This window comes from Euprymna scolopes, chromosome 2 (assembly GCF_053919585.1).
Source record: "Euprymna scolopes isolate OS-2025 chromosome 2, ASM5391958v1, whole genome shotgun sequence".
NCBI lineage: Eukaryota > Metazoa > Mollusca > Cephalopoda > Sepiida > Sepiolidae > Euprymna > Euprymna scolopes.
Genome location: NC_136483.1, coordinates 44,464,847 through 44,480,601, shown reverse-complemented (window position 1 = coordinate 44,480,601; position 15,755 = coordinate 44,464,847). Strand labels below are relative to the sequence as shown.

The 15,755-nt window shown below is 33.3% G+C and overlaps 1 pseudogene; it reads left to right on the top strand.

Annotated features, from left to right (window-relative positions):
- Positions 1–11,742: 11,742 nt before the first annotated feature.
- LOC145242627 (U2 spliceosomal RNA) lies at positions 11,743–11,855 on the top strand (annotated as a pseudogene).
- The last annotated feature ends 3,900 nt before the right edge of the window (positions 11,856–15,755 follow it).

Below are 15,755 nucleotides of genomic sequence, written 5' to 3'. Positions count from 1 at the left end.
AAATAACCGAGGATCATCCAAGATATGCTGGCGACATCTCTTCTGTTGGAAAGAGATTGCAGGGAAGAAAAAAGAGCATCACCATCTAGATTTCAAAGCCGGTTTTGAACTCTATCAAGGCTGGGTAGGGCGTGCCGAGCAGCTCCTGCTCAGATCTGGCAACAGTACTCCATTGTGGGGCGCAATTGGCTTTTGTACAAATAGCGGATCGCATCTGGAGTGAAATACTTAATCGAGAGGCAGAGTGATCCAACAATCTGTCCAGCGATCGTGGCAGCCGAGTAGATGTATGTGTTCCATTTCAGATCAGGAGTGAATGTCAGTCCGAGAAGCTTTTCAAGACACGGAGCTTTTTCAAGACTAGTTCCATTAATTTTAATTGGGGTATGGTGGGGATCAGAGCGATTATGATAAATGGAGAGAAGCTTGGTTTTCGATGCATGAAAAGTAAACCAATCACATTTTGTCCCCATTGCACCACGTTCTCAGGATAAGAAAAGACAGAATCAAAAAGACCTTTGTCATTGTTAATCTTTAAAGTGTCGCCATAGAATGTCTCGTCCTCTGCATAAATGTCTACGAATGACATTAGAATGTGATTTGGTGGATCATTGATGAAGATCAGGACAAGGGTTAGATCTAGAATGAAACCCTGAGGGACATCAGCATTAATACGATAAGTTTCTGATTTCTGTCCATCGACAACTACTCTTATAAGGCTATCAGAGAGAAAGGATGTTATAACTGAGAGGACATTCCCAGCTATTCCATAGTTGGGGAATCTTGTGAATCCTGTGTCATACTCTATCAAAAACTTTTGATATGTCAAGAGCTATTGCTCTAGAGACAAAACCTCCATCGAGCGATTAGCCAATCCTGTGTTTGTAGAGCCCGTCTTTACATTTGTATAAGCAGCAGCGCCCGAAAAGATCTCTAATTATTTGTAACTGGCTGACTGAAACATGTTCATAAATATGTAGTGACATATAAATGATTACGTAAAACAAATTGAAAGTGTATATATATATATATTATTTGTTTTACACGTATACATTTTATTTGTGTTTTAGATACACACACACACACACATATATATATATATTATTTGTTTTAGACACACCCACACCCACCCACACATATATATATATATATATTAAAACGATAAGAAGTGAGTTAATCGTGCATTATGCTTATAAATAATTATGATAAAGAGACTTTCTTATTATGCTATCTAATTCACATAGCTGTTTAATGTGCACGAAAACACTATTAAATTAGGTAGCAAAAGAAAGCAATTACCAAGTAATCGTGGAGAAAATCTTTTCATTTTCGCGAACCTTAACGTGTGAAGAAAAGAGTGAGATTCATATAAAGGTAGCTAAATTAAGAATTGCGAGATTTGTTCACTTAAATTAACAAATTACGTATTATAGAAAATTTAAATTATATATTTAACAAATAGCACTTTAAAGATTGTTTTCTCGATCCTTCTTTCTGTTTTCTCTCTTTCTCTCTCCCTCTTCCTCTCTCTCCGTTTTTGACTCTTCTTCTCTCCCTCTTTCTTTTTCCAACCAAAGTAATATACATATACTTTACAAGATGATAATCACTCAATCGCACACGCACGCGGGTATGTATACTGTGAATATACCTTGGCTTTTTCATGAGTGTAAATTAATACGCACGCTTTATATACACACTGAATATTAAACACACACAAATACATACGCAAACACAGTGACTCGCATACAACGACGTGTGTGCGACCTCCCGACGCACCTCGTCTCGTAATGTAGGCCAAGACACACAGACACACAGACACAGATGAGAGCCACTTTCTCAGAACATTTACCTCCATCTCCTCCTCCTCCTCCTCCTCCTCCTCCTCCTTCTGTAGCGTTTCTAAGTACCAGTTTTAAGACCCTAAAAGTTCTAAGTTTTAGAAGTTAAAAAAGGAAAAAAAAAAAGAAAAAAAAAAACAGAACCTCTTCTAAAGTTAAAATCAGGCGACATCGTCCCATGTCACCTCTTTGCCCCCTCCATCTCATATTTCCAAAAATGTGCGCCTTTACCCCGAGTTGACTTATAACTTCCTTCTATATTTTCTTCTGTCTTCCTTTCTTTACTTTTATTGCTGCTTTTATTATTTTCACGTGCTTTTTTTCTTTTTTCTTCTTTTCCTTATTTTCCTGCTTCCTTTCGTTTTATCCTCTTTTCCTCTTTCCTTTTGTTTTATCATTGCAGTGTTTATTTTCCTTCGCTTTTTATTGCTTTCCGTCATCCTCTCCTTTCCTTTTCCATTATTTCTTTCGTTTCTGTATATCTTTCCTTTTTATATCATTGTTTCTTACTTTGAATTCTTTAACGCTTATAATTTTTGGGTTTAATTATTTTTCCTTTCGTCCCCTTTTACTTCGTTTAATTATTTTCTTTCTTTTTTTTCCTTTCGTTCTTTCTTCGCTTCCATTTACTTTCTACTTTTTCTCTCTCTTTTTTATTGTCTTTTTTCTCTGTAATTATCTTCATTTTCCTTTTTATTTTCTTTCACTTTTTCATTATCGATTTTCTATTTGTTTTTGTGATACACTAGACCTGTAAGAGATTCCGTTTATCATAGTTAGTACAAGGAATATTCAAAAAGTTTGCAGATTCTTTTTGTACAGGCATTTAAAATTGTCGACTCTTGAAAATTCAGTATGTTATTGTTATACATGTTATAAGATGATAGACCAATTTTTTATGAGTTCAGGTTCAAATGAACAGCTATAGCAGGAATTAGAATACACCCTACTAAAGCTCGTAAATTTCAAAGCAGTAAATAAAAAAAAAATCTGGACGTGAACGATATGCAATAAAATTATGCTTTAAACTTGTGGAAAAAACACAGAAACTTATGGAATGCTTCAGACTGCTTTTAGACCAGCTTGAATGAATCCAGCATCAGTTTTTTGAGTTGCATAAGAGATTCAAGAAGGCAAGACGTCTGTGAAGTATGATGAGAGGTGACGGAAGAGTAATAAAATCAGACTACTAGTATTGATTGGCCAAATAAAGAATTTCATGAAAAAAGATCGTTGTGTGTTTGTAGAGACAATAAATGCACAGTTTGATGCCAGTGTGGGAACTGTACACATAATTATTCGCGAGGAACTGAAGATGCGAGAGATTTGCGCGAAGATGTCCCAGGTTGCTCAGAGAAGATCAAAAAGAAAGATGTTATCATGACAGCAGATAATTGAGGATATAAAAAAGAGGCTGTGACGAGGGTCATTGACATGCCTACACAGGAGGACTTCCATGAGACCTTTCAGTTGTTGGAGCGGTACAAGTGCATTGCAGCTGGAGGAGATTACTTCGAAGGGGACTATAGTTTCATATGTGTGTACTATCAATAAAAGTGCGCATTCAAAAAATATCTGGAAACTTATTGAAGGAGCCTCGTAGAATTCTAGTCAGTCTGTCAGACATGTTTACAATAGGCCGTGTTCATCTGCCAAACATAAGTTTGAAACGCCATTCACATCGCTAAACGCTCAGATTATATGGGACCAAGATTGGGTTCACTTGTTTACGTTTCTGGTTTTGCCCTTTTGTATTTCTTCTTTTCTTCTTCTACCTTTTGTTATCCTTTTTTTTTTCCACCGTTGAAGATATTCATTCATTCATTTTTTTTTTTCAATATTTTTTTTTCTTTTGTAGGGATGTTTTCCTTCATTGTTTCTTTTATTATACGTCTGCCATTTTTTTCGCTCTTTTTCATTTATTTGTTAATCTTTTGTTTAAGGTCTTCATGTACCCTTGATTTTGTTTCTGTCTTTCTCCTAATTTTTTTCCCCATCTTTCATTATTTATTCATGCAATTTCCATGTTCTTGCGTTCTTTGTTTTTGTTTTTTTCGATATGTTTTTTTTTAATGTTTTTCTAACACTATTGCTCGCTATACGCCTCTCCGCGTGTCATGGTTTAAATTTGTAATAAAATTTTCCAGGTCGGTTGCACTGTCCTATTGCAGTTTCAAATAATATTTTCATCGCAAAACGCACTAATTGCATGGACGTAGACCGGATTCGTTTTTGTTTACATTTTTACTCACTATTATTGTATTTTCTTTCTTTCCCCACACTCTGTTGATTTGTATTATATTTTATGTTATCCATTCATTATTTTCGTTCTTCTGTCTTTCATTCATTGTCCCTTTTTTGTCTTTAGTATCAGTTTTTTTTCTTTTTTAATTTAACGTGTACTAGCCTGTTTTTTTATCTTCTCCTCCTTATTTATTAGGTTATTTTTTTCGTTTTTGTCTCTGCTGTTTATTTCTTCTATCTGTACTTCATTCTTCTCTTTCTCCTCGATTATAGTTCCTTTTCTTTATTCGTATTTATTTTGTTCCTTCCTTCATAACTATTTTCCAACAACTTCGAACACTTCGATTTCGATGCCAAACATTATACACATATGTGGCACGATTATTATCATGAATGACCCTCTGGCACAATGTGCGTATGTGTGTACGCGTGTGTATTCATATGAATAAGTTAGTTGTGGATATGCATATAGGTAGCTAACACGAATACCTGGACGGATTCACAACACTGGGACAGCCTTGAGTCCTTAAACAAATACTAGCAAGACAGAACAGGAAATATTGCGAAGCAACCGAAAATCAGAATAGGATGGTAAAAAAGTGCGGAAATAGATTGTACATGAGTGAAATTAGGGGCAAGCATAGATAGATCATTTTATAGATAGATAGATAGATAGATAGATAGATAGATAGATAGGTAGGTAGTTAGGGAGGTTGATGGAAAGGTAGATTCGGGCAAAATCGATGGATGAATAGACCAATACGTATGGAGGAAAGGAAATAGATACATAGGTTTTAGAGATAGGTAGATCGATAGAAGCAGAGGTAGATTGATCGTTGTGATCAACTAAGCTAGTCTCTATTCAGGAAGCAAATGTTCAATCCATATAGTGTCTTTATTTACGTGCTTCTCCCTCCGATGACAGAGTTAAACACAATATCGGATTTGAATATAGGGAAAATCCAGCTGCCCAACATAAGGCAGTCCCGATTGATAAATATTTCCCTGGACTCTTTCACTGAGTGAGGACAGAAAAAAGTAGTTATAATAGCAGAATAGATGCTACAGTTTGCTCCTACCCGAATGGCGATGGTGTCTTGTGCGATTCTTATTTTTCACTTTGCGTCGTCGTTGTTTATTCCCCGGCTCGTGGACTAAAGAACCCGTTTATTTAATAATATATTATTATTGGGATACTCAAACACAAATGCCAACAAAAAAAAGCAGAGTGATATATAATCTTTACTTATATATTGTTGTTGTTTTCCAACTCCGCGGAGAATATTATCTCCTCCTCTTATTACAAAAGCACGGAAGTCTATGTCTCTTAGCGTTAGACACCGAAAAGCATGTTTCATTAGAATCAAATATGAAAAAGAAAGTACCAGTGAATGGTGTCATGCTCCCACGGAATACTACTCTCTCTTTCGATGACAATCTGCATCGGAAGGCAATCATTTTTACTAAACTTCATGTTCTTTTTTCTACAACATGTTATAGCATATGACCACTTAGAATCCACACACACTTACAAACTTGGAGAGAAGCAGACAAATACACGTCTCAATTTACGGTTTCAGTTTTTTTTTTTTTGCTTTTTCAAATTCATCGTAAAATATGCGTATTGCTATTTAGACGGAAGCGACAATTGTGATGAGGATGCGAAATTATAGAAAACCGCCTCCGAGGAAGGTGTGCAGCAATATGTTTCCCTTAAAGATGTACATCTTCATACAGACAGGCAAACAGTCGGAGTAAAGAGGATATTAGAATAGAACGTTTCCCGGTTTGTGGAGCTTTATAGTGAGATTTTTTTTTTTTTTTTTTTTTTGCTAAACCAGCTTGGTCTTTGGGTATTTACATCAAGGTAGTACGGATGTAAGAAGTCCGTCTGACACGTTATGTGTAAAAACTTGTAAAACAAGCCCAAAAATGCACATTGCTGCGATGGGACAGAGGGAAGAGCTTGGTAGATAGCACGAAACCTATTCGGTAAAAGACTTTTGTTTGTCTCGTGTCATATAAATGTAAATTAATATTTGATTTATGCCATATTAAGGATCCTTAATACTGTACGAATTACCGATCATTAAGCGAATACAAATTTTACCCTAGTCAAATCTAACGGAAATCTACATCCTTATGTTGTGCGTTATTCAATGAGATTTGAACACGCTATGACTGATTCCCTAGTGTTCAATAGTATCCGTTGTATCAATCATGTACCACATCTCACATATAATGCAATTAAATATTGCAAATTTACTTCAGGAACTTAATATCAGAGCACAAAGTTCCCTCCACCATCGTGTAATTGAACAATAAATATAACCATGGCTTTACTATCTATTATTTTGATTAATCAGCCTAATGTTCGTATCTTCAGTGTTATTTGAAAAACGTTTCAGTCACTGTAACTTCCTACTACCTATAAGTGCATAAGTCGTTATACTTACCAAACATGGCAAGTTATGCACCGTAATATAGTTGAAGGTTACCTTGGCCGACACGTTATTCTGATAACACTTGAGATTAGAACATTAGTCTGATTAATTAAACTAATACAAACAATCAATCCCTCATCTCAAAAAGTTCGAAAACTCTAATATCTTTACTATAACATCACTATACGAGATTAAAATGACTCTGTAAGTATAATATGCGTGTATGAGTATAATATGAATTAATAAATTTGAATTCATGGCCACATTATATGTGCGACCCTCGACTGTTAAGTAATACTATGAAGATGTCGAACAAATCGAATACTCAACTTGCCGACCTAACCGGACCACGTAGGCATACATACACTCCAAGACACACACACACACACACACACACACACACATATATATATATATATATATATATATCACAAATATCATATATAAGTCACAATAAAAAGTAGAATCATTCACACATGTTTCCACCGCTCGGAACATTTTAAATGAACTCCGAAAATGTTCTTTTACATTTTAAAGACATCTTGAGTATATTCTAAATATCTTACATTTTAAATACTATCTGAAGAGGACGCTTCACAGAACGTCTGAAACGCGTTAAAAACATTATTACAATGATCTACACATAATTTTCAATGAAAACCCAAAACACGGAATAATAAAATAATGCTAAAAAATACACATTGTTGGTGACCCCCCCCAATTTATATTTATATGTATATATATATATATATATATATATATATATATATATATATATATATATATATATATATATATATATAAGGAACGTAAAATATATGTATATTATTGCTTATATAATGTCATTGACTTTACTTATTTCCTTGGTTATGTGATTTAATTTAATTTACTTCAATTAAACAAATATGGGTAACAGGGCAGCATTACTGTTAAAGGAAAATTAAGGCGCTTCCTTCTTCTACGCTCGTCTGAGGGCATGGTAGAAACCCCACTTAAGTCTCCCATTCAGGGTAAAGTAAGGTCGAGGAAAGCAGGTGACTGATGGATTACGAAACCAAAGAAATAATTCTATTCAAGGTTTTCATATTCCGTTGTACTGAGCAGACGATACCTACGAGTGCAAAGGTCAGGGCATTCGTCCAATATGAGCACTGCTCGGGAAGAAAGAAACTGTAACTTACTGTCTGCACAACTGCAAAGAAGGCTATGCCAATACATCAAACTCTTTATTCGAGAAACAGCGTGAGTAGAGTTCTGAATTAGAACACCTCGTTCGATAAGGATTACCATGATAGACAGGTGCCACGTGATCGCTATCAAACTACTCTCCGACAACCAACAAAGAATAAACAAAAGAAGATATCAACATGGAAAGTAAAAACTCTTTTTTACATAGGCACCACCACTTATCAAGGCCAAGCCACCAACCCTGTACCAGATTTGCAAATTTGACAATGTTAAAAGTGAAATGAACAGAATTTAGATTGATTTTATATCAGATGGTTCTAAAATTCTCTACTCTGGTGGTGAACAACATCAACGAGACGTCGGCATAGTAATCTCGCCCAGAAGTGTGAAGACTACTAGCTTATATCAGCCTGAATCTTGGCAGTAATTTTCAGTGGCAAACGTTTTGACATGAGCTTCCTACGAATTTTATGCCAAACTTGGAAGAAATAGAATTGAAAACACTTCGCTCATATAGACTCGGTGAAATGAACGAACGGAGAGAACGTTTGGTTGAATAATGTATAGAAAGTGAATATAATGCAACAAATACATGGTATGAGAATCATTCAAGAAAACATTGGACATGCATGAGTCCAGGCGGTAGACAGCGCAACCAGATTGATTATAACTTTATCCAATCCATCTTTCGAAATGCAATCAAATTAGCAAAATTTATGCCAGGAGCAGATTCTGGTGGTGACTATATCGCTGTTGCGTGCAAGTTTACCTTGAAATTGAAAACTCTTAAATAACAGCAACCAAATTATAATTTCAAACTATTACAGACGCACAGTGCTGGTAAGGAGATATTTTAAGCAGCATATAACAAAAGAGTTAGAGGCGGTCACTAATGTAAAAAGTCAATAGGAAAAACTGAAGAACACTATCAAGGAGATGATAGAAGAGAACGTCGTTCTAACACGTAAGAAAGAGCACAAGAAATGGATAACATAAGAAATCCTTGACAAAATTAACACTAGTTGAAAAGCTAAGGATGACCCTGCCAAGTTTAACTCCATAGAAAAAGAAATAAAGAGGGGTGATGAGACAAAAGAGGTATGGCTTAATGAGCAATCTAAGAAAATTGGGAGGACAAAAATAACAGATGGTAAATACATGCACAGCAAGATTAATGACATCACATGCAAGAACTCATCTTTTCATAGCGGCTGTATAAAATCAAAAGATTGGAATGTCCTGATGGATGAAAACGACATACTGAACGGATGAGCAGATTATATTGAATAACTCTTTTATAACGACAGAGGAAATCAGCCCGAGATAACCAAATCGATAGAAGGTACAGCGATCTAAGTAGCAGAAGTTGAAAATGCCATCAAATAAATGGATTAAATAAAGACTGTTAGACCAGATTCTATCCAGTGGAAACATATGAAACACTGGATAAAATAGGCATTAATAAGCCATCTGCACTTCTCAATAGCATCTATGACACTGGAGAAATACCCGCAGATATGCTCATCTCTTCATTCATCACACTCCCCAAGAAACCTTGAACAACCGACTGTAAATATCACAGAAGGATTAGCCTGATGAGCTATACATTGAATCTCTTACTGAAGATGCTAATGATGAGACTGCGAAACAAAAGACGATTTGAAATATCAGAAGAGCAATTTGGATTTGTCGCAGACAAGGAAAAAACAAATGCCATTTTCACAATGACAATACTTACAGAAAAAGTGTCTACATATGCAGAAAGACCCCTGCCTGTGTTTTATCGATTTTTCAAAAGCTGTTGGTAAAGTAAGACATGAAGACCTATTCCAAATGCTATATAAAGTAGAAATTGATGGGAAAGACATTAGAATTCTGAGCAACCTCTATTGGAGACAAAAGGCGTCAGGTAGAATAGATAGAGAGCACAGTAAGGAAACATTAATAAGAAGAGGCGTCCACAAAGAGTTTGTTTTGCTACCAGATTTATTGAGCCTCCATAGCGAAAACATACTGAGAGAAATTGAGGACATGAAAAGGAATAAGTTTGAGTAGACACAACATTAACGATATTAGGTATGCAGAGGACACTGTATTAATAGCAGAATCCGAAGGGACTCTCCAACACATGTTGGATACTGTGTTGTAAACAAGTGAAAATAAAGGACTTGCTTTAAAAACCTACAAAAACGGTCAGCACGACAGTATCTAAAAACACCCATGTTTCAATATGCAAGCTATAATGTCGCAATGTACCAGTTAAACAAATTGATAAATTCAAATATCTGGTGGAAATTTTACTACTGAAATACAAAAGCGCATAGCCGCAGCTAAAGTAACCTTCAAGATATTATCATCAATCATGACCAACAGAAACATTACAAAAAACTATTCAGAATACTCCGAACGTATGTATGGTATCTTCTATTATACGGTTGTGAGCGCTGGACAAATCACCAACACAGTGAGGAAGAAAATGCAGGTAACTAAATTTGGTTCTTGTGGAGAATTTTGAAGATATCCTGGACAGAACCCCCCCCCCAAAAAAAAGTATTAGAACTGGCAAGACACAGAAACGTCTCTAATAAGAACAGTACGAAAAACACAAATGAGATGCATAGGCCATGTGTACAGAAAAAAACCGGAATAGAACAGATTAGGTTCAGGGGAATAACCGAGAGAAAGAGGGAGAGGAGGATAGCGAGAAACATACGTTGACAATTCTGAATATCTGGGCAACATAAAAAATGATGAGCAGCAAAGAACAATGAATGATGCCGAGAGAGAGAGAGATAGATAGAGAGAGAGAGTGAGAGAAAGCGAGAGAGAGACAGAGCCAACGCCATCAATGCTTGTATCAGACTGAACACTACTTGATGATAATGAGAGAGAGAGAGAGAGAGAGAGAGAGAGAGAGAGAGAGAGAGAATGAAAGTGATCGCGAAAGAGATACGGGATAATAAAATTGACACCATCATTTGTCAATATGTATACATATATATATATATATTATTATTATTATTATTATTATTATTATTATTATTATTATTAACGCAGATAATCAATGTTTATGTTTGATTGAATAGCACACGTGCGGGTAATTAAAAAGCACATTGTAAGGCAACTGGAATAAGAATGTTCTAAATTCTATTGTTATACTGTGAAAAAGTCAAATCAGTACGAAACGAACAGAACTGAACGTATTATATGGTTTCTTTAATTACAATCTATCGGTCATCACTGTAATGACGAAAAAAAAAGTGGGTTTCATATTTGGTTAAATAGGACACACCTTGTTTCTGGAAAAAAACATAAATGAAAAAAAAAACTTAATGTTTAGGTTGGAGAAAGAAAGCAATTGATTATACAATCTAGTATTTTTAACGTTCGTTGATCTCGCATATCAATTTTGTAAGCGACCACTGCGTCCCTATATAAATTTTGATTATTTTTAGTGGGTAATATACCGGAAATAAAGTATAATGTATAGTTCAGTTGTATCCGGGAGAAGAAAATCAGTACTTACATAAAGTTATGTGTAAATATTTCAACCGGACTTTGTTACTGCAGATACATTGCATTACTGTATTGTGCACTCGCTGCATATCGCTTAAATAGTACACTAGAAAATGACTTAAAAATATGAGTATTTTAAAGAGTGTATTTAGTGTATAACGATAGTGTAGCAAATTTCATTTGAAAATATATAACGTATAAGTTACGATTATATAATTAAAATGTGATATTATTATTATTATTATTATTATTATTATTATTATTATCATAATATTAATAATAATAATAATAATAATAATAATAATAATAATAATAATAATAATAATAATAATAATGATGATGATGATAATCATCTTATTACGCTTATCGCTCCGTCCGTTGTCATGCTATGCATCCCTAAAAAGGAAAGTGGAATTATTCCAAATAAACCTTGTCAACCTTGAAAAGAAATTGAAATATAAAAAAAAAAACATTGGTGTCGCTGTTGAGGCAAAGCTAATAAAAATGATTTGTCTTTCTTGGCTTTTTGGCTAAGATCAAAGTGTAGTATCTGATCTTCAGGTGCTTCATTTCAATTTCTCTCTCAATGAAAGAGAAATCCTTTACGAGTAAGACAATTTTTTTCCACGTTAAAAAACGACCCTGGTGTTTATATCTGTCCCGTGGAGAGACATTGTGAATAGGTACAATGTTTAATGTAACAAAGTTTTAATATTAAAAAGGTAACTGGAAAAAATTATTTCTGATTTAATTACAAAATGCCCTGGAAGTGTTACTTCTGATTAATTATAAAATTCCCTGGAAAATGTCTGTTCTGATTATTTTTTTGTTTACTTGCCTCCTCACAAGGGCGGAATTGGACATGAGATCGGTTAAAAATTTAAGGGAAAACCAGCTCCCCAAAAGGGGATCTCTGGTCAATAACAAAAAAAAATTGTATCAGTAATGAAGGATTTCTCCCCCATTAACCCAGACCAAAAAAGGGGAGATTTAAGTCACTGGAATGCTGAAACTGATACTACACTCAGAAAATCATCTTGAAGCAATGTAACCATGTTAATGTTTTTATGTATTACTTTCGAAAAGCTGATGAAACAGTTTATGATTTAAACATTATTTTATTTCAAGTATATTTTAAGCAGTGGGTTACGGGATATGAAAGCAGTCCCGGAAATTGCTCAAACCGTTTAGGATTTAAACATTACTTTATTTCATGTATATTTTTTACAGTGGGGTGGGGGATATTAAATCAATCCCGAAAATGGGGGATACCCTTTATGTATTACACATTACTTCATTTAATGTATATTTTTAACATAGGGGTGGGAAATATGAAGTCGGTTCCGGAAATGGCTGCAACTATTTACGTTTTGGACATTATTTAATGTATATTTTTAACAGTAGGATGGTAGATAAGAGGTCGGTCCCGGAAATGGCTGAAAATTTTACAGTTTATACATTACTTTATTTCATGTATATTTTCAACAATGGGGTGTGAATTATAAGTCAGTTCCAGAAATCGCTGAAACAGTTTACTATTTAGACATTACATTATTTCATGTATATTTTTAGCAGTGGGTTTGAGATATAAAGTCGGTCCGGAAATGGCTCAACCAGTTTACTATTTAGACATTACATTATTTCATGCATATTTTTAGCAGTGGGTTGGGGATATAAAGTCAGTCCCGGAAATGGCTGAAACAGTTTACGATTAAAACATTACTTTATTTAATGTATATTTTCAACAGTGGGGTGACGGACATGAAGTCAGTCCCGGGATTGAATGAGATGTGCAAATATATACTATCAGAAAGCATCGCCCAGTATTGAATGAGATAGGTGGAAAACATATAGTAGCAAAATACACAGCATCACCCGGGATTGCATAAGATAGGTTAACATATATATATATATATATATATATATATATATATATATATATATATATATATATACTATGAGAATACCCAGAATTGATTGATTTGTTTGATTTGTTGCAATATATCAAAGTTATTATTTAAGTAAGGGGGAGCGACATAGTGGGTAAAAGTTATAAAAATTATTGTCGAAATTAGAAACATATCCAAGAATTATGAAAAATAATGAAATGTGAGTTACTTAATTGTAATGGTATAATAAGCTCAGACAATATATCAAATATATTATATGAGTAGGAGGGAGAGGCATAACGTGGGGATTTAATCAGAAAAATATTGTCGAAATTAGTAACATATGCAGGATTATGAACAACGATTAAATGTGAGTTAATCGATTGTGTGTTTATAATAAAATAATTAGCCCAGGAAATCAAAGTAATTATGTTAGTAAGAGAGTGCGATAAGGATGGTTTTAATTATGAAAATAATTGTCGAAATTAGTAACATATCCAAGAATTATGAAAAATGATAATATATTATTTAATACATTAGTGTGTTTGCGATGAAATAATCAGACCATAAATATATCAAAGTTATTATTTTAATAAGTGGGGCGATGACGTGGGTTAAAATGATGAAAAATGATTGTCAACATTAGTAACATATCCAAGAATTATGAAAAATGACGAAATGTGAGTTAATAGATCGGTGTGTTTGAAATGAAATAATCACCCCAGATAATATATCAAAGTTATTATTTTAATAGTGGGAGGTTGATAATGTGGGTTAAAAATATTAAACATAATTGTCGAAATGAGTAACATATCCAAGAATTAAGAAAAATGATGAAGTGTGAGTTAATTGATAGTTGTGTTTTTTATGAAATAATCAGCCCAGAAATATATCAAAGTAATTTTTTAGTAAGAGAGGGCGACGAGGATGGTTTAAATTATAAAATATTATTGGCGAAATTATCAACATATCCAAGAATTACGAAAACTGACAAAATGTGATTTAATTGATTGGTGTGTTTATTATAGTATTATATTATTTTAGTAAGGTGTGCGATATGGTGAGTTTAAATGATGAAAAATGATTGTCAAAATTAGTACCATATCAAAGAATAAATAAAAGAAAAAAAAGAAAAAAAGAATCAATGATGAAATGTGAGTTAATTGATAGTTGTGTGTTTTTATAAAATAATCAACGGATACTATATATCAAATTTAATATTTTAGTAAAGGGAGGGGCGATAATGTGGGTTGCAATTATGAAAAATTATTGTCAAACATAGTAACATATTCAATAATTATGAAAAATAATAAAATGTGAGTTAATTGACCGGTGTGTTTGCAATAAAATAATTAGCCCAGGAAATATATCAAAATTATTATTTTAGTAAGGGGAGCGATACAGATTTAATGAAAAAAAAACTAGAATAATATGATTGTGCCTTCATTCATCCTGAACAGAACGCTCACAACATGCTCAGCAACAATATATTACATATGAAAAATGCTGCTGTGGAATTTCCACAGGTCCCGCTAGTTGTTATTATTATTATTATTATTATTATTATTATTATTATTATTATTATTATTATGATAATACTACTACTACTAATAATGATAAAAATAATAATGATAATAATAATCATTAAATAATAATAATGATAATAACAATGATAATAATAATACTAATAATTATAATAATAACGATAATAATAATAATTATAATTATTATTATTATAATAGTAATAATGAATCTATACTCCTATAAATTCGTTTTTCTTTTGTGCATATTGATATTCATATTCATATTAAAAACCCTCTTTTCTATTTATTTAAAAAGAAAATACAATTTTCTCATATATGGGTTGTGGCATTGCATTCACTAGCAAAAGATCTAGCTAATTTGAATAGTATTTTAAACATTCATTTTAATTAATTCCCTATTAGTTTTTTCGGTTTTCTTATGGAATGATCATCTTTAGTAAACTATTGCGTGTAATTATGTTCATGCAGATATTCTACATGATTTATACTTGCATAATATTTGCGTACAAAGTTTACAGTAAACACAAAATTATTTCCATATATATTTATGTATACGTATATATTTTTGTTAAATTTATAAAAGTGAACGTGTCTGTGTATCTGTGTGCTTGTGTGCCTGTGTGTCTGTGTGTATATATTTTCCTACGCAATAACTGCCAGTTTTCAGTTTACAGACTCTAAATTTGATATACAGGGTACTGAGATTTGGGAAAATCTTTGTAATCCGTTTTCGACAAGGTATTCGGCTGTTAAGGGGTCAAAGTTCAACGATTTGGCCTTTGAGAACTCTACCAAACTCCTCCGACAATTTTGGGTCTAAACACTTGAAATTTTACCTATAGGTTCCTTGGACATGGATCTAACTTTATAACTTGATTTGCGCCCAAAACAATAAATGCTAAGGGGTCATAATAGGGATCAATTTTTTTAAAAATGATCTCTGATGTCTCTTTCAAATTACTCAGACAATTTCTGGTCTAGACATTTGAAATTTTACATAAAAGAAAATTCAGAGATAGGGCATGCTTTTTAATCGGTTTGTGTTGAAAATTTAAGCTTCCAAGAGTTCAAAGTTCAGAATATTTTACC